General features: G+C 37.5%; 2 long non-coding RNA genes across 2 annotated transcripts; both read left to right on the forward strand.

Moving 5' to 3' along the window:
- The first annotated feature begins 17,642 nt into the window (after positions 1–17,642).
- Positions 17,643–19,645, forward strand: LOC134749377 (uncharacterized). The gene is made up of 4 exons (XR_010128481.1): positions 17,643–18,163; positions 18,522–18,699; positions 19,087–19,172; positions 19,581–19,645. It is a non-coding gene; the product is annotated as an uncharacterized LOC134749377 (long non-coding RNA).
- A 554-nt stretch (positions 19,646–20,199) lies between these two features.
- LOC134749196 (uncharacterized) lies at positions 20,200–21,357 on the forward strand. Its single transcript, XR_010128471.1, has 3 exons — positions 20,200–20,325; positions 20,441–20,648; positions 21,142–21,357. It is a non-coding gene; the product is annotated as an uncharacterized LOC134749196 (long non-coding RNA).
- Positions 21,358–25,585: the final 4,228 nt, after the last annotated feature.

Consider the following 25,585-nt stretch of genomic DNA (forward strand, 5'->3'; position numbering starts at 1 on the left):
TCGTGATAGAAGATAGAACTGTGTGTTTTCTAGTGCACTAGGGAGCTGGCTATCCAGAACTGCTGAGATGCTGTGTATAAGACCTGCATTGGCTGGAATGCTAGCTCAGAACTTAGCAATTACTCGATTTAGCGACTATTTTCGGATATAGTTTATCAAAACTCTGTAAAATTTCCTTCTAGAAGATAGAACTGTGTGTATTCTAGTGGAATAGGGAGCTGGCTATCCAGAACTGCTGAGATGATGGGAGTAAGACCTGCAGTGGCGGGGATGCTAGCTCACAACTAAGCAATTTCTCGATTTTGAGACAATTTTCGGACAGTCTGTCAAAACTCTGCCAATTTTCGTTCTAGAAGACAGAACTGTGTGTATTCTAGTGCACTAGTGAGCTGGCTATCCAGAACTGCTGAGATGCTGGTTGTAAGACCTGCATTGGCTGGGATGCTAGCTCAGAACTTAGCAATTTCTTGATTTTGCGACTATTTTCGGACATAGTCTATCAAAACTGTCAAATTTACGTCTAGAAGATAGAACTGTGTGTATTCTAGTGCACAAGTAAGCTGGCTATTTAGAACTGCTGAGATGCCGGATATCAGATCAGCATTGCCTGGGATGCTATGCCCAGAACTTAGCAATTACTCGATTTCGCGACTGTTTTTGGACATTGTCTATCAAAACTCTGTCAAATTTCCTTCTAGAAGATAGAACTGTGTGTATTCTAGTGCACTAGGGTTCTAGCTATCCAGAACTGCTGAGATGCTGGTTGTAAGACCTGCATTGGCTGGGATGCTAATCTAAGAACATAGCATTTACTCGATTTTGAGACTATTTTCGGACATAGTCTATCAAAACTCTGTCAAATTTCCTTCTAGAAGATAGAACTGTGTGTATTCTAGTGCACTAGGGTTCTAGCTATCCAGAACTGCTGAGATGCTGGGTGTAAGACCTGCATTGGCTGGGATGCTAGCTCACAACTAAGCAATTTCTCGATTTTGAGACAATTTTCGGACAGTCTGTCAAAACTCTGCCAATTTTCGTTCTAGAAGACAGAACTGTGTGTATTCTAGTGCACTAGTGAGCTGGCTTTTTAGAACTGCTGAGATGCCGGGTATCAGATCAGCATTGGCTGGGATGCTATGCCCAGAACTTAGCAATTACTCGATTTCGCGACTGTTTTCGGACATTGTCTATCAAAACTATGTCAAATTTCCTTCTAGAAGATAGAACTGTGTGTATTCTAGTGCACTAGGGTTCTAGCTATCCAGAACTGCTGAGATGCTGGTTGTAAGACCTGCATTGGCTGGGATGCTAATCTAAGAACATAGCATTTACTCGATTTTGAGACTATTTTTGGACAGTCTGTCAAAACTCTGCCAATTTTCGTTCTAGAAGACAGAACTGTGTGTATTCTAGTGCACTAGTGAGCTGGCTATTTAGAACTGCTGAGATGCCGGGTATCAGATCAGCATTGGCTGGGATGCTATGCTCAGAACTTAGCAATTACTCGATTTCGCGACTGTTTTTGGACATTGTCTATCAAAACTGTGTCAAATTTCCTTCTAGAAGATAGAACTGTGTGTATTCTAGTGCACTAGGGTTCTAGCTATCCAGAACTGCTGAGATGCTGGTTGTAAGACCTGCATTGGCTGGGATGCTAATCTAAGAACATAGCATTTACTCGACTTTGAGACTATTTTCGGACATAGTCTATCAAAACTCCATAAAATTTTGTTCTAGAAGATGAAACTGTGTGTATTCTAGTGCATTAGTGAGGTGGCTATCCAGAACTGCTGAAATGCCGGGTATCAGACCTGCATTGGCTGGGATGCCAGCTCAGAACTTAGCAATTTCTCGATTTTGAGACAATTTTCGGACAGTCTGTCAAAACTCTGCCAATTTTCGTTCTAGAAGACAGAACTGTGTGTATTCTAGTGCACTAGTGAGCTGGCTATCCAGAACTGCTGAGATGCCTGGTATCAGACCTGCATTGGCTGGGATGCCAGCTCAGAACTTAGCAATTTCTCGATTTTGAGACAATTTTCGGACAGCCTGTCAAAACTCTGCCAATTTTCGTTCTAGAAGACAGAACTGTGTGTATTCTAGTGCACTAGTGAGCTGGCTATTTAGAACTGCTGAGATGCCGGGTATCAGATCAGCATTGGCTGGGATGCTATGCTCAGAACTTAGCAATTACTCGATTTCGCGACTGTTTTCGGACATTGTCTATCAAAACTCTGTCAAATTTCCATCTAGAAGATAGAACTGTCTGTATTCTAATGCACTAGGGTTCTAGCTATCCAGAACTGCTGAGATGCTGGGTGTAAGACCTGCATTGGCTGGGATGCTAGCTCATAACTAAGCAATTTCTCGATTTTGAGACAATTTTCGGACAGTCTGTCAAAACTCTGCCAATTTTCGTTCTAGAAGACAGAACTGTGTGTATTCTAGTGCAATAGTGAGCTGGCTATCCAGAACTGCTGAGATGCCGGGTATCAGACCTGCATTGGCTGGGATGCCAGCTCAGAACTTAGCAATTTCTCGATTTTGAGACAATTTTCGGACAGTCTGTCAAAACTCTGCCAATTTTCTTTCTAGAAGACAGAACTGGGTGTATTCTAGTGCACTAGTGAGCTGGCTAATTAGAACTGCTGAGATGCCGGGTATCAGATCGGCATTGCCTGGGATGCTATGCCCAGAACTTAGCAATTACTCGATTTCGCGACTGTTTTTGGACATTGTCTATCAAAACTGTGTCAAATTTCCTTCTAGAAGATAGAACTGTGTGTATTCTAGTGCACTAGGGTTCTAGCTATCCAGAACTGCTGAGATGCTGGTTGTAAGACCTGCATTGGCTGGAATGCTAATCTAAGAACATAGCATTTACTCGACTTTGAGACTATTTTCGGACATAGTCTATCAAAACTCCATAAAATTTTGTTCTAGAAGATGAATCTGTGTGTATTCTAGTGCATTAGTGAGGTGGCTATCCAGAACTGCTGAAATGCCGGGTATCAGACCTGCATTGGCTGGGATGCCAGCTCAGAACTTAGCAATTTCTCGATTTTGAGACAATTTTCGGACAGTCTGTCAAAACTCTGCCAATTTTCGTTCTAGAAAACAGAACTGTGTGTATTCTAGTGCACTAGTGAGCTGGCTATTTAGAACTGCTGAGATGCCGGGTATCAGATCAGCATTGGCTGGGATGCTATGCTCAGAACTTAGCAATTACTCGATTTCGCGACTGTTTTCGGACATTGTCTATCAAAACTCTGTCAAATTTCCATCTAGAAGATAGAACTGTCTGTATTCTAATGCACTAGGGTTCTAGCTATCCAGAACTGCTGAGATGCTGGGTGTAAGACCTGCATTGGCTGGGATGCTAGCTCATAACTAAGCAATTTCTCGATTTTGAGACAATTTTCGGACAGTCTGTCAAAACTCTGCCAATTTTCGTTCTAGAAGACAGAACTGTGTGTATTCTAGTGCAATAGTGAGCTGGCTTTCCAGAACTGCTGAGATGCCGGGTATCAGACCTGCATTGGCTGGGATGCCAGCTCAGAACTTAGCAATTTCTCGATTTTGAGACAATTTTCGGACAGTCTGTCAAAAAGTCTGCCAATTTTCGTTCTAGAAGACAGAACTGTGTGTATTCTAGTGCACTAGTGAGCTGGCTATCCAGAACTGCTGAGATGCCGGGTATCAGACCTGCATTGGCTGGGATGCCAGCTCAGAACTTAGCAATTTCTCGATTTAGAGACAATTTTCGGACAGTCTGTCAAAACTCTGCCAATTTTCGTTCTAGAAGACAGAACTGTGTGTATTCTAGTGCACTAGTAAGATGGCTATTTAGAACTGCTGAGATGCCGGGTATCAGATCAGCATTGGCTGGGATGCTATGCTCAGAACTTAGCAATTACTCGATTTCGCGACTGTTTTCGGACATTGTCTATCAAAACTCTGTCAAATTTCCTTCTAGAAGATAGAACTGTGTGTATTCTAGTGCACTAGGGTTCTAGCTATCCAGAACTGCTGAGATGCTGGTTGTAAGACCTGCATTGGCTGGAATGCTAATCTAAGAACATAGCATTTACTCGACTTTGAGACTATTTTCGGACATAGTCTATCAAAACTCCATAAAATTTTGTTCTAGAAGATGAAACTGTGTGTATTCTAGTGCATTAGTGAGGTGGCTATCCAGAACTGCTGAAATGCCGGGTATCAGACCTGCATTGGCTGGGATGCCAGCTCAGAACTTAGCAATTTCTCGATTTTGAGACAATTTTCGGACAGTCTGTCAAAACTCTGCCAATTTTCGTTCTAGAAAACAGAACTGTGTGTATTCTAGTGCACTAGTGAGCTGGCTATTTAGAACTGCTGAGATGCCGGGTATCAGATCAGCATTGGCTGGGATGCTATGCTCAGAACTTAGCAATTACTCGATTTCGCGACTGTTTTCGGACATTGTCTATCAAAACTCTGTCAAATTTCCATCTAGAAGATAGAACTGTCTGTATTCTAATGCACTAGGGTTCTAGCTATCCAGAACTGCTGAGATGCTGGGTGTAAGACCTGCATTGGCTGGGATGCTAGCTCATAACTAAGCAATTTCTCGATTTTGAGACAATTTTCGGACAGTCTGTCAAAACTCTGCCAATTGTCGTTCTAGAAGACAGAACTGTGTGTATTCTAGTGCAATAGTGAGCTGGCTATCCAGAACTGCTGAGATGCCGGGTATCAGACCTGCATTGGCTGGGATGCCAGCTCAGAACTTAGCAATTTCTCGATTTTGAGACAATTTTCGGACAGTCTGTGAAAACTCTGCCAATTTTCGTTCTAGAAGACAGAACTGGGTGTATTCTAGTGCACTAGTGAGCTGGCTAATTAGAACTGCTGAGATGCCGGGTATCAGATCGGCATTGCCTGGGATGCTATGCCCAGAACTTAGCAATTACTCGATTTCGCGACTGTTTTCGGACATTGTCTATCAAAACTGTGTCAAATTTCCTTCTAGAAGATAGAACTGTGTGTATTCTAGTGCACTAGGGTTCTAGCTATCCAGAACTGCTGAGATGCTGGTTGTAAGACCTGCATTGGCTGGGATGCTAATCTAAGAACATAGCATTTACTCGATTTTGAGACTATTTTCGGACATAGTCTATCAAAACTCCATAAAATTTAGTTCTAAAAGATAGAACTGTGTGTATTCTAGTGCATTAGTGAGGTGGCTATCCAGAACTGCTGAGATGCCGGGTATCAGACCTGCATTGGCTGGGATGCCAGCTCAGAACTTAGCAATTTCTCGATTTTGAGACTATTTTCGGACAGCCCATCAAAACTCGGTCAAATTTCGTGATAGAAGATAGAACTGTGTGTTTTCTAGTGCACTAGGGAGCTGGCTATCCAGAACTGCTGAGATGCTGTGTATAAGACCTGCATTGGCTGGAATGCTAGCTCAGAACTTAGCAATTACTCGATTTAGCGACTATTTTCGGATATAGTTTATCAAAACTCTGTAAAATTTCCTTCTAGAAGATAGAACTGTGTGTATTCTAGTGGAATAGGGAGCTGGCTATCCAGAACTGCTGAGATGCTGGGAGTAAGACCTGCAGTGGCGGGGATGCTAGCTCACAACTAAGCAATTTCTCGATTTTGAGACAATTTTCGGTCAGTCTGTCAAAACTCTGCCAATTTTCGTTCTAGAAGACAGAACTGTGTGTATTCTAGTGCACTAGTGAGCTGGCTATCCAGAACTGCTGAGATGCTGGTTGTAAGACCTGCATTGGCTGGGATGCTAGCTCAGAACTTAGCAATTTCTTGATTTTGCGACTATTTTCGGACATAGTCTATCAAAACTGTCAAATTTACGTCTAGAAGATAGAACTGTGTGTATTCTAGTGCACTAGTAAGCTGGCTATTTAGAACTGCTGAGACGCCGGGTATCAGATCAGCATTGGCTGAGATGCTATGCCCAGAACTTAGCAATTACTCGATTTCGCGATTATTTTCGGATATAGTTTATCAAAACTCTGTAAAATTTCCTTCTAGAAGATAGAACTGTCTGTATTCTAGTGCACTAGGGTTCTAGCTATCCAGAACTGCTGAGATGCTGGTTGTAAGATCTGCATTGGCTGGGATGCTAGCTCAGAACTTAGCTATTTCTTGATTTTGCGACTATTTTCGAACATAGTCTATCAAAACTCTGTCAAATTTCCGTCTAGAAGATAGAACTGTGTGTATTCTAGTGCACTAGTGAGCTGGCTATTTAGAACTGCTGAGATGCCGGGTATCAGATCAGCATTGCCTGGGATGCTATGCCCAGAACTTAGCAATTACTCGATTTCGCGACTGTTTTTGGACATTGTCTATCAAAACTCTGTCAAATTTCCTTCTAGAAGATAGAACTGTGTGTATTCTAGTGCACTAGGGTTCTAGCTATCCAACACTGCTGAGATGCTGGTTGTAAGACCTGCATTGGCTGGGATGCTAATCTAAGAACATAGCATTTACTCGATTTTTTGACTATTTTCGGACATAGTCTATCAAAACTCCATAAAATTTAGTTCTAAAAGATAGAACTGTGTGTATTCTAGTGCATTAGTGAGGTGGCTATCCAGAACTGCTGAGTTGCCGGGTATCAGACCTGCATTGGCTGGGATGCCAGCTCAGAACTTAGCAATTTCTCGATTTTGAGACAATTTTCGGACAGTCTGTCAAAACTCTGCCAATTTTCGTTCTAGAAGACAGAACTGTGTGTATTCTAGTGCACTAGTGAGCTGGCTATTTAGAACTGCTGAGATGCCGGGTATCAGATCAGCATTGGCTGGGATGCTAGCTCAGAACATAGCAATTACTCGATTTTGAGACAATTTTCGGACAGTCTGTCAAAACTCTGCCAATTTTCGTTCTAGAAGACAGAACTGTGTGTATTCTAGTGCACTAGTGAGCTGGCTATTTAGAACTGCTGAGATGCCGGGTATCAAATCAGCATTGGCTGGGATGCTATGCTCAGAACTTAGCAATTTCTCTAATGCGAGACTATTTTCGGACATAGTCTTTCAAAACTCTGCCAAATTTCGTTCTAGAAGACAGAACTGTGTGTATTCTAGTGCACTAGAGACCTGACTAACCGGAACTGCTGAGATGCTGGGTACCAGACCCGCATTGGCTGGGATGCTAATCTAAGAACATAGCATTTACTCGATTTTGTGACTATTTTCGGACATAATCTATCAAAACTCTATCAAATTTCGTTCTAGAAGATAGAACTGTGTGTATTTTAGTGCACTAGTGAGCTGGCTATCCAGAACTGCTGAGATGCCTGGTATCAGATCTGCATTGGCTGAGATGCTATGCCCAGAACTTAGCAATTACTCGATTTCGCGACTATTTTCGGATATAGTTTATCAAAACTCTGTAAAATTTCCTTCTAGAAGATACAACTGTGTGTATTCTAGTGCACTAGGCATCTGGCTATCCGGAACTGCTGAGATGCTAGCTGTCAAATTTGGGATTTTAGCTCAAACTTAGCTTTAATCAGAATATACCTACAATTTCTTTTGATGTTCGTGTCCCATACATATATGGAAAAATTTTTTTTTACAGTTTTGACTAGAACTCGTTATATATCGTCTAGAAATGTTAGTATCTTACGTTTGAATGCTATTTTGAGGCTGTGGAGTGGATAACGGCTGGGATGCTGGAGTGTCAAAATGTGAAGTTAGCATCTCATTTTCAAATTTCATTTTTTTCGCGAAAATGAGCAGAACTATGAAAAAAAACCACCTAGAACTGTAGAACTATTAGGGATGCTACTAGAACTCTTAAAAAAGATTGAGATGCTAGCACTTGATATGCTAGGTTCACAGACACCCGATCACGGATCCTTGTGGAACTCCTCTAATTAGCTCTGCTTTCTCAGAAAAAAGTGAAGAACCATCACTGAGATGCACTTTTACAATTTGCGATCGGTTAGACAGATAGCTAGAAAACCACATTACTGTTTCGTGGTCAAAGCCATAGTAGCTCAATTTCGATAATAACAGGTTAATATTCAAACAATCAAACGCCCTTGAGAAGTCGAGGAGTACTAAAAGTGTGCACATTCCCTTGTCTTGAGCATCCAAAATGTTATCAGTGACATCCAGTAAAGCAGTCATTGTACTACGTCCTTTGCGGAAACCTGATTGGACATCTGGCAATATATTGTTGTTTTCTAGGTAGGTGGTTAGCTGTGAGCAGACAACTTTTTCCAATATCTTAGATAGGCAAGGTAAAATGCTTATGGGCCTAAGGTCTTTAGGCATGGATGGGTTTGTTACTTTAGGCAAGGGGTTTACTAGTGCTAACTTCCAGATATCTGGAAAGGTGGATGTAAGAATAGAGGTATTTATTAGGCTTGTAATGACGTCAATTGTGTATGGGAAAGTTAAAATAAGCATATTTAAATTTATCCCATCAAAACCCTCGGCATTAGATTTTAAAGATTTAATTATTTTGATAATCTGGCTAGAATTAATAGTGTCTAAGTGGAAAACAGAGTCATTGTACTTATGGAACTCAAAATAAGTTAACTGTGATATAGTGACACCTGTAGTTCCCGGCAGCTCTAGAAAATGCTTATTCAAGATATCAGGGTTATTGAGGAAAGTAGGTAATTCTTTATCCTTTTTAGGCAAGACTGTAGATTTCAAGTTTTTCCATAAAGTTTTAGGTTCTTTTATTTTATTATTTATGTTTTGTTTGAAATATGCAACTTTTTCAAAATATAAAGCTTTATTTACAACAGATTTGAGGTCTTTATAGTATTTCTTTTTGACATCACTCTGGTTTTTGTGAAAGTCTGCTGCAGCACTGTCACGCAGCCTCATCATAAGTTTGATGGTGTCAGTAATCCAGGGGTAGGATTGTGTTGTAACCAGGGATGTCTTTACAGGGGCATGTACATTAAATAGACTAAGTACTTGTTGATTAAAAGCATGAATCATGTCATTTACATTTCCAAGATTTGATATCAAGTCCCACCTCACGCACCGCAAGTCCACATCTAAATCTTTGTCGCAGATATTTTTAAAAGGCCTGTAGGTAACGTGGTAGGGTTTTAGTTTCTCGCACTTAATATTAAAATTACAGACAACAAGACAATGACCATACAAGGACCCCACATGATCCATGGTAGTGCCAACAGCCTGCAAGTCAGAGCAGACAACATCGATCAGTGTCTGGCTGGTCTCAGTGAAATGCGTAGGCTGTGACACCAATTGAGATAATCCAGTACTAGTTATGAAATTATTGAACTGAGCGGTTTTTGTGTCAGTGCTGTTTAGTAAGTTAACATTGAAGTCACCAAGTATAATTAGATTATCGTAGCTGCGAATTGCACTAACTGAGTCAGTTAAGGCATCAAAAAATAGTTGCAGATTCATCCAGGGTGGTCGGTATGCCGTTCCGATTACCAGCTTCTTTCCGTTGAGAGTAAAAGTAATCCACATCTGTTCAACCAACTTATGCAACGGATCAACAGGATGAGGCCAGGTCCGAGCCTTGAGACCCCGCTTAATATAAAATCCTACGCCTCCACCGCGCGACCGGTCGCCCCGCGGTCTGGGAACATGCCGAAAACTATATCCTGGAAGTGCAGGGGCCCGCCCCTCTTCCCCCGCCCTTAACCACGATTCGTTGATCGCCAACACATCTACATCCTGCCGAGTAGTAGCCGCTATGAAATTGTCATGATTTGTGCCAAGAGAACCTGCATTATACAAACCTAATCTAAGTGTTTTTTTTTTTTTTATAGTTAAATACCTCAGTCCACCTGACAGATGACGTTACTTTGACAAAACGGATTATAGCAACATAACCAATTTGGCATATATGCCTGAGCCTGCAGATTATAAACAACTTCATAATTATATATATACTAAAATTAACAGAAATAGACGCAGAAAAGATTATAGCAACAGAACCAGTTCGGCATAGATACCATAGGCTGCAGATTATATACAACTTTACAATTATATATATACTAAAATTAACAGAAATAAACAAACAGACATTACCGTCCCATAGTGTAATGACATAAAAATATATGCTACATACGCCCGCCCAGACTTCAGACGGTGCTGACCCCAAAAACACGATGCAGGTCCGCGTCAGAACGAATGGAGAAAGCTGGCTTTCCCTCTCCTTGTCGGGCATAGATTCGGCCTCGCCTTGTCCACGAGAACCTCCACTGATGCTCACTGTGCAGACTATTTAGGTGACCTGAAGAGACGGGTCCACACCACCTCTAGAGGAAATTGCCTCGCGAAACAGCTCGGTCTGTGTCAGACATGGCTCGGGCGAAGCAAACACACTCGCGGCCGCAATGCCTCGGAGGCACATTCTCCACCGACCGAACTGCATCGCGCGTCAAATTACTCGCGAGTCAGCTGGTTCTGTGTGGACCAGCCTAACGACATGGATATGCAAAGGGAGAGAAGAGCGATGGCTGTAAGGCAATATGATCGCCCGCATTTTTCCACGGGGTATCTAATGCTAATCATAAGCTCCAGACTGCGCGAGGCCGCGAACGCGAATGTGGAGTCATTTCGCTGATTAGCGATTCGCGCACGAGTGTGGAGGGGGCTATAGCTTATTGTCAAAAATGTTACACGTTGTCACCACCCCCAACTATTACTATTAAAACTACTCTTATTCTAAATCTTATGCTAAACACCTCTTAAGAATTTACCCCTAAAATTTGGCCATGTGATCGTCTAGTCTAGTGTTAGAACCCCTCGAAGTGAACCGCGGAACCCTAGATTCTTTAATGAGTAACAACTATATTTTGGACCCTTATTTTAAGGAATAAATATTTATGGTACTGAAGATTATATTTTATTATAACACTAAAGAATATTTTAATAGTTACGAGAGTAGAAATAGTAGATTAAGTCACAAGAGAGAGCAAAATGACGTATTTACGATGAAGGCGTACATCGAATCTTGAACTAAGCGAAGGATTCCATAATTGAATACTGAGCGTAGTGAAGAGCTCCAAAATAGAAACCCGAGCGCAGTGATGAAATTAATATTACAATTTAGTTAAATCTATTTGTGTAATGTAAATGCTGTTAAAGGCATACTACATATGACGTTATTTAGGTAATTGCAGCATACATGGTTAGTATAAGATTGAAAATGTAGTTAGTAAAATGAGTTTAAAAATGTTTTTGGTGAAGTCCCGCTACGCCTATTAAGCCTTCGGGATAACATACGAAGCAGCACTCCCAGGATAAGCCCATTTACACCCTAGCTTTTTAGGGAAAGTTATAATTATACTATCACCTTCTAAACGATGTGTGAGTTCACACGTACTGCTTCGCATGCTCGATGCGGGTCAGAAGGCCTTATCCCAATCCAAAACATCAATCGGGTCACCTATCCTAACATTGTAGCCAGACGGGCTAAGACCAACGCTTCGCAACCTAAGCATTCCTAGATGATCTGATGAAAGAAGCGCCAAGTATCATCAGTCAATCAAAATTACTTATTTTTTTATGTCCAAAAGCTAGGGATACTGATCCCTTTTCCCCAATCCCCAAAACTAAAAGAATAGACTGCATTTCCAGTCTTTAGACGCACAAACGAAGTACCAAATTTATTTGTTAACTATTTTATGAAACAGAAATATCAAGTCGAGCATTATTCCACTCTTGACTCCTCCCATTGGACTGCTCTTGCCTGCCAAGGGATCCCTAAAACAAACCATTCTTCTATTCCAGAACGGTAAGTATGCCTAAACCCAGCTTGACATTTTTGGAATTTATTTTGTATATACCTTGGAAACCAGAATGAAATATTCAGTACCTCGCTCCCGCATCAAAACACTAGAAATTTTAGCAAAATAAAACAAATAGTATAAGATTTTATATACAACAATACCTTTTTACGCAGATTCATTATAAAATAGGAATATCTAGGCAATTAAACCCCTTGCCTATTACACGTACGCTTTTCAGGATAATGAAGAAAAATATATATATCAACCATATATCAGATTTTTAGATCAAGCATTAAAAGAGTCCCTAACTCCTAACAAATGGTGAGTGTGAATCTACCCTACTCCTAATACACTGGCCTATTCTAGTGTAATCAAAGCACAGATTGTACTTACCATTGACCTAGTACTTTGAAAAAACACGCAAGTGATTTCCCTAATTAGAGAGCTAATCGTTCAACCGGCCAAGTTGATACAACAAAGCTAATCGGCCTGTGTGTTTAATCCCCTCCAAGGCGGGTTGCACAGAGGCAGGGACAGCACTTGGATAGATTAGGTCCCTATTATGTCTATAAATGGCACATATAAATATATTTAAAATACAAGACCTCCAAATACTGTAGGTTTCAAACGAGCAGAGTTTACACTCAATGGCACGCACGTGATGCCCTCGCTTTAGTCTAACAGTTGGGCATTGGAGACCAGGGAGGGAGAGATATTTCGCTTTCTATGTTGGTAAAGAGAAAGCGCCAAGTACACCCTCATCTTGGTAAAAGAAAGACCTCCTTCCATTTGCCGTTTGTCACCGTTTTGGATAGCAAGTGAAAGGCTAGACTACTGTCTGTCTAGACACTGATCTGGCTTTGAATCAAATAAAAAACAAGTAGGAGTTGTTCGATATTATTTTCAAACAAATAATTTTTATTACTTTATAAATTATGTCATATAGGCATTATATTTACATTTAAAACAAACGATCATAACGCAAATATTTAATCAAAACAATTTAATTAGATTATTATTTTATGAAGGCATAAAATGATAATGAAATACTCAGCCCGGATGCATTAAGTCCAAACGATATGAGTTCATAGACCCCATTCGTCCGAAAAATAACACATCTTCTAAACTTAGCCTTGTTGAAGACGTTTGCCCTCAGTAAAACCAAATAATAGATATCGTGGCAGAGTATTCACTTGATGTTAAACCTTCATTACAAAACTCCTGTTAAAATTAATAGCAAAAGTGGAAACACACTGCTCGATAGTATCAAAGTTTATCCATTACGAAAACAAACATAGTTTCCGCAAAGCCAAACAAAGACACAATTTCCAAAGGCTAACTTCATCAGGTCAAAGACTAAGTCTTGTCCTAAATAAAGTCAAACACTTAGAAAAATGAACAGAGATTTTCCACTCACCAGTAATTTTTTCAAACACTATTAAACCAGAGTCAATTGCCGGTCCGAAGCACAAAGTAAAACTGAATTCTGACCCTTGCCTACTCCCTTTTATATGATTTCGTTTGTCGACATTACAATAACACCTGCGATGCACCTGCGTAATGTCGACATGGTTCTCGGAATCTCTGTCCACATTATGTCTACATTACAATAACACCTGCGATGCACCTGCGTAATGTCGACATGGTTCTCGGAATCTCTGTCCACATTATGTCTACAATAAAACTTACCTATCAAATTTAAGATTGCAATTTTCATAATATAGCTCTTACTTCCTTAAATTAAGTCTCATTTTTATTTGATAACATAAGTCGGACACGCATCTGTGCGGACATTCGATTTCTCAGAACAAAAAGTCGTAACAACATGTCTTTCGTGTAATCCTTATTCCTCATACATAAGATATGTTTTTGATTGACCACGATGTAATACCTTAATCAGAGCCATCTATGATCCCTCTCATGCAACCACTTGAACATTAAACAGCTCGTTGATAATGTTTCGATAGTCAATACTTTTATACGTACATCATAATGCACTGAATTTCTCACGCGGCCCACAGATGGCGTTGTTTTCAAAAGTTGTTGTTATTTTCTAAGTTTTTGTCTAATAGTTTTCTTATTGTTTATACTTTAATACAATTGTATTTATATTGTAATGTTTTGTCAAAACCCTAGAAAGAGAAAAAATCAAATAAATCGACATAAGATCATATGAATATTATAAAAAAAACTAATTTTATTTTGAATCTAAGGCTTCTTACTATTTAAATGTTTTATATTTATGGATAGAGCATATGGCTAGTCACATCTCACCCCCAAAATGGATTCAAGTTTTGTAATGGCTCACAATGTGTGCTATGGAAACTTTAATCTATTTTTCTAGACTTGTCGGTGCTTTTCCCCCCCTGTTTAAATGTGTAGTGTGTATTCCATTACTAAGTGACTGTAAATGACTCAGCTCTGAAACAAGTTCATCAGAATTCTGTCAATGAACCATGATAACTCTTTCCCCAGAATCCTCGCTCCGCTATGAGATACCAGGTTGTGAGTCTGATAAGTTCTAATAACTCATCCTTGCCAGTTCATTCCGGCATCGTCGGGTATTCCTTCCCCCTGTGAGCCGCACACTTCCGTAGAAGAGCATCTAATGAAACAGCAAGAACTCCCCACACGAAACGAAGAGACCTTTAATTCTTATAAGTACGAAGCTTTCAAACTCCATTGCCAAAATTCGAACCAATTTTCACTGCCTTATCACCCTCAGTCACGCTTTCTTGGCGCATGTCTTGTACTTGAATAAATTGTTTGTTTGGGTGTTTTTTTTTTATATAAAACAAACTTAAGTTTGACACAAATAAATACCCCTTCATGGTATGATAAAAACCTTTTCGTCTAAACTAAAGCATTGCTTAACCAAAATAAATAACATTAAAATTATTTGCTCAATAATATACCTCACTTTCATGAAAACATAATTGTACTTCTTTAACCTCTTGAAAAGAGCCTCGCCCTTTCTAGACGCTCACGGCCCATCAAAATATGTCGAATGTCGGATATATCCCATCCAAGCCAAGGTGTGTAGAGTATCGTATTGGGCTTATTACCATGTGTAGTTCTGGCTACAAAAATCTACCCTTTGAATGGGTCTAGTCCAATGGACTTTAACCTATTGATAAGATTTTTCCAGCCAGATGTCCCATTTTCCCCCCCGTTTTGTTCCCATTGCAAATACCGACAATTCTAGTTTGATTACACTCAAGCCCTTGTCTATCCGTATCAATCCATTTTTTCCAATAAAGGTTCATTCGTCCACTTTTCATTCATCATCTCATAATCATACATCCCTCACATAAATCATCACAGACTCATAACTAAATATAAACACTCAATCACACACACACAATCATTCCTCCTCAGTTACGCTTTCACACGATTTTTACAGACAGCCAAGGCTCCGTTATGTAATCAAAATGTAATAATAGAAATAAAGGTCACAATTACATATTCAGTAGAAAAAAAAACCACCTATCTTGTCCTATCCCAATAAATAACCCATTATTTCTAGCCCTAAGTAGGAAAAAAAATCTCTTGGCATTGATCCCGAGCCTACCCTTTAATAATTTAAATTTTTTTTCTCATTTATTAATCATTAACTGTAAATATTTTGACTAAATAATTAATATAATTAATTGACTCATACGAAAAAAAGAAAAATGCACCAATTTAGCCCCTTTTTTTTTCTCACTATTGCCGCTCCAAATGAAACACTAACAACTGACACAGAGAACTGTACAGTCAGTTGCAGAGAAAAATTAACCACCTTGCATTCCTACAAACGGATAATACTGCTAACTGAGCACATAAATAATGAAAACATAATTCTGAGTCGCACTCAACTTATTCCACAGTCAAAACTGGTGTTTTAAATAATGACTAACAAAAATAATTCTGTAATCCACACAATATAACGCAAATACCTACGCATATACCTATGTACAAATTATTCCGGAATCTCTTGAAAATGTGTTACCTACCGAATATCAATTAGAAAAATCAAGAAAGCATGTAATTATAAAACTATTCGAATGCTTCAGAGATCTAAACGCCAACTTAGTATTATATTTTATATAATCACTATAATATATTTTATATATTAACATAACCTGGAAATTGTTTTGGACTTGTCAAAAGTTGTACTCGCATGTTATAGGCAAATGTAAAGAGATAAAGACATATGTATAACTTTAAATCCGAAATGTGAATACGTTCCGAACTACTGTTTATCCATCCATAAACAAAAGGTCACCACAGTTGCTAGTCATCTGTCGATGTGGGTAAATGAAAGTTAAGAAAGTAAAACTCTCTGTCCTTTGTTAATCAACTCCGGTCGCAATATCTGCATGGGATTTGTAAGAACTTGTTACAAATATGGTTTATTAAAGATACTTTTGCTACTCTCGAAGTTGCTATATCCACATAAATTCAGCACTAAAGTATGCTTTTAATTCATGGGCCGAATAATCGCTACAACCAAGTTGGCAATAAATGAAATCCACTGTATATAAATAATTTCATACATATAAATGGTTTATTCCGCAATTCTTTAAAAACAAAGGAGGCAAAAGAAGAAAAGAGTACATACTAAGTTTTCCAAATCACCTCCAGTCCAGCACCTTAAAGATTCTTTTGTCTCTGTCCTCGACCCGTGCAATCACCTGTTTATCTTGACTTTAAACATACTTGCAAAGAGGTTTCCTTGAGTGTTTTATTAATCATCCATAGTAGTTATGATGGTGTGTGTGCCAACAATTATCTAAAGAACACCTTGCTCTCTCCTTCTTCATTTATATCTTGAGCCTTTATTGAAGCAACTGCACATCATTCGTCGTGTTTACTGTCGCGCAGGGAAACCGTGATTGAAGCGTTGATCCTAACACGCTGTCTGATCTGATGGGTGTCAGTCAGGTAAGGTTTTTTCTTCCTGTGTTCTTGAATATCTCCTGATTGCCTGGTTCAAGTCCAGCAGTTGCGTGAACGCCTTAGCCAGCTGTAGCACGTCTGTGTCACTTTCAGCAATTCCACAGATTTCAACGTTGTTATAAAGCCTCTGCCTTGACTTTGAAAGTCAAATTAATTGTAAAATTCACCAATTTTTATCACTCGCGCACAACAATAATCACAAATTATACTCATTTTAACATAATTTGAATCAAATACCACTACACTTTCTACACTTTTTCACTAAAACAATCTTTTATCCGTAAATTCACTTTGTTTATTTTGCAAATTAAATATCAAACTGAACTGTCAAAATTGAAACCAAATAAACTTACCGCCAGGTTATTGCCAAAACCCAAGACCACCCAAGACTATTAACGACAGATCAAAATATCAGAAAGAAATAATTTTATTGAAATGATTTTTAATTGGTCATATATTTTTTCTAAAGATCAATCTAATCTGTTTTTTATGAAGAAATAATTAGCAATCGATTCATTAATTAATTTCAATACTGTATGAAAACGACAGTGTAAACCCGCTTTTCCGCATAGACAATATTCTTTTATAGAGGTGCGCGAGCGCCCGTGAGTATAATGTGACGAAATCAAAACATGCTCTAACATCCCCTGCAACACACCGAACACAACCCACGCAATTGGGTCGGGTATAGTTTGTTTGTCTATGAATGTAGTGTATCGGACTTAGTTAAGTAAGTTTCTAATAGATGGCGTAGCAAAATAAATTATTATTTAGGCCTTAAAATTGCACGTCATATTAATTTAAAGATAAATATGCATTATACAATGGGAAAATTTAACTAATCAATTTAATAGCTTCAAAACCACAACCAAACCTCTAGACTGAATCGAAATGTTTAACACCTGCTTAACTTGATTTGTCTATGGCAACCTTCGCTACTGTCAATTGTTTAAATACCTATGTATTTTCTTCTTGAAACGACGTTCATTTTTCCTTATTTATTATTCAGGACAGTTACCTATTCCAGTTACCGGCGTTATACTTTTCAAATACCTAAACATCCGATAAACGCTGGGAACAAAACTGAAGACGCCATTCTTGTAATGGAAGTCGTGTCTATCTACGATGTGACATTGTTTCGTAAGTGATTTGCAACAACAAAATTGTCCAGATGGACCTAATTTGAAAACCAGAAAGCAAAGCAAAGATTGCCTCTGAGAGCGCTCGTGTGATTTTCGTAATATAACCTATCGTAAAATCGGTAGAAAACAAAATGACGTGGAACTCAGAAATATTATATGGCCAATGTTCCCTCTTTTCTCGTCAACTTATGGATGAATCTAGTGCTTTTTTACTACGATCCAGTGTACGATCAGTCTATAAAGGATGTTTAACAGGCCTACACATCGTTATTGTGCATGAACTGAGTTTTAAACTTGGAAAATTTATTGCACAAGCAAGGTAAGGTTCTATTAATATATTTCTTTGTTAGATAAAAATGTTTTTTAAAAGATGAAACCTACTTTAGCACTAAATAATTGATCACAAATTGAACTATCTGTCATGAAATCTACTGTCTAATGATTCCTGTCCCTTACAGACTTGCATTAAGGTTTCTTGTTGAATAATAAGTAACTACTTAGCCCTGTTGTTAAAATTCTATATATAATGCTCCCCTCTACTGTTGTATGTTTCAAAACAGAAAATAATCAGTTAAGATGAGTATTTAAAACATTTTTTTGTTTGTTTTTAGTTGCCTATCTAATATAATAGAAATAAAGAAAATTAAGCTTACAACCTGATCTTTTTTTTTTTACAGCAAGCCAACAACCCTGCTGATATGATCCCCGGGTACCCGATAAGCATAAACTGTTTACCGGAACAAAATAAATTGGCTCTATATTATGAAGATACCATGACAAATGTATTTTGAAGAAACATTCACTCATTGGACCATTTATTGTCTTGAATAAAAGAATGATAAATAAATATATAAAGTAAGTACAACCCCATACTACTAGTTGACAGTTACTCTTAGGTTTGACAAAAAAAAAAATAATTGATTTCAAAGACTGACTTATTTCAAAACCCTAAGGAATAAGTGGAGAGGTTCCCTAGAAAGAACATTCCTAGCGTTATACATATTATTCTAATTCTGTTAACTAACCTAGTTTTAATCCTGTTAACCTGAATCTAGCCTATTTGTGTCCTAATTTATAGAAATTTGCCCCGTAAAGCAAAAATATCCTAAATTTCCTTTTTCTTAATTGTGAAGACCCTAAGTACTTATAGTAAATAATAATAATAAATACTTTAAATTAACCTTATAAATAGGTTTTCTTAAATATACCCTATTAGCTAACTATTTTTCTTTCTGTTTCTAGCATTTTTTTGAAGAACTGACATTCCCCCGCAGCGTCAACATTCCCGCCTTCACTGTACATCTACTAACTTTTCCCACTTAAGACAGGTATTTTATCTCATTATATAAATACAAAACTTATTATATGCTTAAAAACTCATGGCTTACATCTATCACAAATATTTCAAAAAGCCTAAACGGAGAGTTCCCGATGAAAGAGTGAAAAGATGAAAATGTCTTTAGGCTTACATATCCTCCCTATTCTAATTCTGTTTACTAACTAAACTTATTTTCTAGCTTATTCGTGATTTAAACTTATGGAAATACAACCTGTAAAGCAAAGGTTCTCAAACTTCTCTAAAGTTTTGAAGAATAGTTTTGTTCTAGATGAAACTTAATATTTCCTGTGGATCTGTTTAATAATTTCCTAGATTAAAATAGTATTCAAAATGATGCTGTACCCCCTCAAATGGATGATTTAAATGTAACCGTTAATAAGTTTTCTTTTTGTTTCAGGTACTCCAATGAATATTGCCCATATAAAAATTTTAAGTTGTTAATGAATGTAGGTACACAAATGATGTTTGTTTTATTTTTTAAACCACAAAACCCTCCTGCTTCCATTTCGTCCTTATATTTTACCAATTCCTTCATACCACCCTACTTAAATAGCAATAAAATAAAAAAATCAATAGCTTAATTAGTTCTCGAGATATTTAGCAATGTGACAGACAGACTGACAGAGTCGCACCACAAAGGCTCCCTTTGCACCCCCCTGGTACGGAACCCTAAAAAATCGCATTTGTAAAAATCATCTAACTACCAAGTTAACGAGATAAACTCAACCCATTTACAGAATATACGCAATGGTTGCGCTATCCCTGCTACTCCTATCAAAAGACGCAAGACCACCCCGCTCGGTCATCTCCCCTCTCCCTCTAAGTCTTATGTCTAGTTATACTAAATTCATACTACCAACGTAACGAGTTGAACGCATAAATGTCATTTTGATGCCTTGCTATAGTAAAACGAACCTAACTAGTCAATCTTGCGCCTATATTTTTCAAATCAGCCGCCTTCCTCTACTGATAAAGTCGCCGTGTCAAAGTATATCTGTGATATGTACCAATGGTACCAACCATCCGCAAAACGTTTTCTTTCAAAACAAAACATGGACGTTCGCATAAAATGTGAACTGGCGATATGTGATTCCAAGTCAAATAAAACAAATGTTTGGAATGTAACTAACTTCAAAGAACAAGTTAGTATTATACTTTAGCCCTTAAATATTGTTTTGTTCCAGTAATGCCGCATGAACAATCTTGTGAAAATTATGTACGTTGTGTCAATCTTTCAATGAAAATTCTTGTTTACAGATTGAAATATCACTCACATGAATCTACAAAAGGATTTTGCCGCGAATTATGGATGAAATACAACAATAATTATTGGAATATGCAGTGTTAGAGGTTAAAAATGATTATAAAGTAGAAAATCAAGAAAAAATGCCCGTATTTGAAGACTGCTTTTTATACTGGATACAACAAGAAAGATGGCTTTATATGTTGCATCGCCTTACGTCAGGTACCTTAAAGTCTAAACCTACTCGATCATATTGAATATGTACTGTACATTCATAAAATACCTATGCCTATGAAAGTGAAATACCTATAAGTCACCTAACGATAAGGAACCCAATGTGAATGTCTCCCCTGTACCCCTAGCTAATTTCATTTTAACTGCTATAACCTGCACACTACTATCTATCTATTTGTCAAATGTAGTGTCACATTTGCGTTGTTATTAATAAAAAAGTTAGACTTCAGCCCCATTCCTTTAGACTACTTGTAATTTTGAAGTGTTTTATACCCCACTGCTCATCATCATCAGTCTAATACATTATGGTTCTGTGGCTAATGTAATAAGGTTCACCCCCCATTATCTAAACTGAAGTACTCTTACATGACATTGTTATAAATTATCCCGTCTCAACTCATCTTAAGTGTTAACCTACTAGTAAATTTCTTATTTAAAAAGGCAATATTATTTAACTAATGTGTCTATTTTTATTTCTCAGATACAAGATACACTAGCAGTTACAAAAATGAAGATTGTTCCTAAAAGTCCCTAACATGACTGTGATGAAAGAATATGGAAGATGAAAAATTGGTAACTTCCTGGCAGCAGTATCTCTAAGAACATTACCCTGAACTAAGACTGAAAGCTGAAAAAATGTATTTAAAGCCTTAGTTATTAAATAATGAAGTCAAAATTTGTCTTTTTATCTCCAAAAGGTCAGTTATTTTCTCTTAAAAGTCCAAAATATAGTGTACACACTCCGTTTCACGTCAACAAAATGTAGCCGATGGCTACTTTTTTATATAATTTGAAAAACCATAGTAACCCAGGTAAAATAAATCCTGCGTCACGTTACACCAAAATGTACCCCAAGGCACATTTCAGATACTGGTCACGGCTTCCAAAATGTCACCACCCCCAACTATTACTATTAAAACTACTCTTATTCTAAATCTTATGCTAAACACCTCTTAAGAATTTACCCCTAAAATTTGGCCATGTGATCGTCTAGTCTAGTGTTAGAACCCCTCGAAGTGAACCGCGGAACCCTAGATTCTTTAATGAGTAACAACTATATTTTGGACCCTTATTTTAAGGAATAAATATTTATGGTACTGAAGATTATATTTTATTATAACACTAAAGAATATTTTAATAGTTACGAGAGTAGAAATAGTAGATTAAGTCACAAGAGAGAGCAAAATGACGTATTTACGATGAAGGCGTACATCGAATCTTGAACTAAGCGAAGGATTCCATAATTGAATACTGAGCGTAGTGAAGAGCTCCAAAATAGAAACCCGAGCGCAGTGATGAAATTAATATTACAATTTAGTTAAATCTATTTGTGTAATGTAAATGCTGTTAAAGGCATACTACATATGACGTTATTTAGGTAATTGCAGCATACATGGTTAGTATAAGATTGAAAATGTAGTTAGTAAAATGAGTTTAAAAATGTTTTTGGTGAAGTCCCGCTACGCCTATTAAGCCTTCGGGATAACATACGAAGCAGCACTCCCAGGATAAGCCCATTTACACCCTAGCTTTTTAGGGAAAGTTATAATTATACTATCACCTTCTAAACGATGTGTGAGTTCACACGTACTGCTTCGCATGCTCGATGCGGGTCAGAAGGCCTTATCCCAATCCAAAACATCAATCGGGTCACCTATCCTAACATTGTAGCCAGACGGGCTAAGACCAACGCTTCGCAACCTAAGCATTCCTAGATGATCTGATGAAAGAAGCGCCAAGTATCATCAGTCAATCAAAATTACTTATTTTTTTATGTCCAAAAGCTAGGGATACTGATCCCTTTTCCCCAATCCCCAAAACTAAAAGAATAGACTGCATTTCCAGTCTTTAGACGCACAAACGAAGTACCAAATTTATTTGTTAACTATTTTATGAAACAGAAATATCAAGTCGAGCATTATTCCACTCTTGACTCCTCCCATTGGACTGCTCTTGCCTGCCAAGGGATCCCTAAAACAAACCATTCTTCTATTCCAGAACGGTAAGTATGCCTAAACCCAGCTTGACATTTTTGGAATTTATTTTGTATATACCTTGGAAACCAGAATGAAATATTCAGTACCTCGCTCCCGCATCAAAACACTAGAAATTTTAGCAAAATAAAACAAATAGTATAAGATTTTATATACAACAATACCTTTTTACGCAGATTCATTATAAAATAGGAATATCTAGGCAATTAAACCCCTTGCCTATTACACGTACGCTTTTCAGGATAATGAAGAAAAATATATATATCAACCATATATCAGATTTTTAGATCAAGCATTAAAAGAGTCCCTAACTCCTAACAAATGGTGTGTGAATCTACCCTACTCCTAATACACTGGCCTATTCTAGTGTAATCAAAGCACAGATTGTACTTACCATTGACCTAGTACTTTGAAAAAACACGCAAGTGATTTCCCTAATTAGAGAGCTAATCGTTCAACCGGCCAAGTTGATACAACAAAGCTAATCGGCCTGTGTGTTTAATCCCCTCCAAGGCGGGTTGCACAGAGGCAGGGACAGCACTTGGATAGATTAGGTCCCTATTATGTCTATAAATGGCACATATAAATATATTTAAAATACAAGACCTCCAAATACTGTAGGTTTCAAACGAGCAGAGTTTACACTCAATGGCACGCACGTGATGCCCTCGCTTTAGTCTAACAGTTGGGCATTGGAGACCAGGGAGGGAGAGATATTTCGCTTTCTATGTTGGTAAAGAGAAAGCGCCAAGTACACCCTCATCTTGGTAAAAGAAAGACCTCCTTCCATTTGCCGTTTGTCACCGTTTTGGATAGCAAGTGAAAGGCTAGACTACTGTCTGTCTAGACACTGATCTGGCTTTGAATCAAATAAAAAACAAGTAGGAGTTGTTCGATATTATTTTCAAACAAATAATTTTTATTACTTTATAAATTATGTCATATAGGCATTATATTTACATTTAAAACAAACGATCATAACGCAAATATTTAATCAAAACAATTTAATTAGATTATTATTTTATGAAGGCATAAAATGATAATGAAATACTCAGCCCGGATGCATTAAGTCCAAACGATATGAGTTCATAGACCCCATTCGTCCGAAAAATAACACATCTTCTAAACTTAGCCTTGTTGAAGACGTTTGCCCTCAGTAAAACCAAATAATAGATATCGTGGCAGAGTATTCACTTGATGTTAAACCTTCATTACAAAACTCCTGTTAAAATTAATAGCAAAAGTGGAAACACACTGCTCGATAGTATCAAAGTTTATCCATTACGAAAACAAACATAGTTTCCGCAAAGCCAAACAAAGACACAATTTCCAAAGGCTAACTTCATCAGGTCAAAGACTAAGTCTTGTCCTAAATAAAGTCAAACACTTAGAAAAATGAACAGAGATTTTCCACTCACCAGTAATTTTTTCAAACACTATTAAACCAGAGTCAATTGCCGGTCCGAAGCACAAAGTAAAACTGAATTCTGACCCTTGCCTACTCCCTTTTATATGATTTCGTTTGTCGACATTACAATAACACCTGCGATGCACCTGCGTAATGTCGACATGGTTCTCGGAATCTCTGTCCACATTATGTCTACATTACAATAACACCTGCGATGCACCTGCGTAATGTCGACATGGTTCTCGGAATCTCTGTCCACATTATGTCTACAATAAAACTTACCTATCAAATTTAAGATTGCAATTTTCATAATATAGCTCTTACTTCCTTAAATTAAGTCTCATTTTTATTTGATAACATAAGTCGGACACGCATCTGTGCGGACATTCGATTTCTCAGAACAAAAAGTCGTAACAACATGTCTTTCGTGTAATCCTTATTCCTCATACATAAGATATGTTTTTGATTGACCACGATGTAATACCTTAATCAGAGCCATCTATGATCCCTCTCATGCAACCACTTGAACATTAAACAGCTCGTTGATAATGTTTCGATAGTCAATACTTTTATACGTACATCATAATGCACTGAATTTCTCACGCGGCCCACAGATGGCGTTGTTTTCAAAAGTTGTTGTTATTTTCTAAGTTTTTGTCTAATAGTTTTCTTATTGTTTATACTTTAATACAATTGTATTTATATTGTAATGTTTTGTCAAAACCCTAGAAAGAGAAAAAATCAAATAAATCGACATAAGATCATATGAATATTATAAAAAAAACTAATTTTATTTTGAATCTAAGGCTTCTTACTATTTAAATGTTTTATATTTATGGATAGAGCATATGGCTAGTCACAACGTGTAACGTGCTCTACTAACATCCGATGCCTTCAAATTGCACCTAATTAAACAATAAATATGTCTCTTAAAGTCTCTTTGTTTGATAACAATTGACAAAATATGACGTTGCCAAGAATATGTATTATTCGTCTATGAATTATTTAATCAGGTGATCCTGATTAAATAATTAAATATCAGAAATTGTTCGATACAACTTATCATATTTTGCGAATAAAAGATGAATTTATTGTAAAAGACGTTTAAAAGTTAAATTGTTTTTTATTTCAGGCAGTGGTCCCATAATGTGGTATTAACAATTACGAGTATTCCTGTCTTAATGTTAGTCACAAATAAATACGAAATGAATGGCCTGAAGAAAATTCCAAATAAATACAAAATAAAATAAAATAAGTTCCATTTAGTGTAACAGACGATGGGCTTTAGTGTTACAGAAGTAGCATAGATTATAAAATGTTCCTTTTCTACTCGTCGACTACAATGGATAAATTAAGATTTCGTATACCGAACTATAATTGAGTAGGTACTTTTCATGTATGGACTCCCAACTCAACTATAATATTCATTTCGATACGCTGTAGTCATCTATAAAACAATTTGACCAATCACGTGCCGCCACGCTCCCATAGAAAAGACATAAACGTGCGGCTATTTTTGTCTA

Source organism: Cydia strobilella, chromosome 18 (assembly GCF_947568885.1).
Source record: "Cydia strobilella chromosome 18, ilCydStro3.1, whole genome shotgun sequence".
Classification (NCBI taxonomy): Eukaryota; Metazoa; Arthropoda; class Insecta; order Lepidoptera; family Tortricidae; genus Cydia; species Cydia strobilella.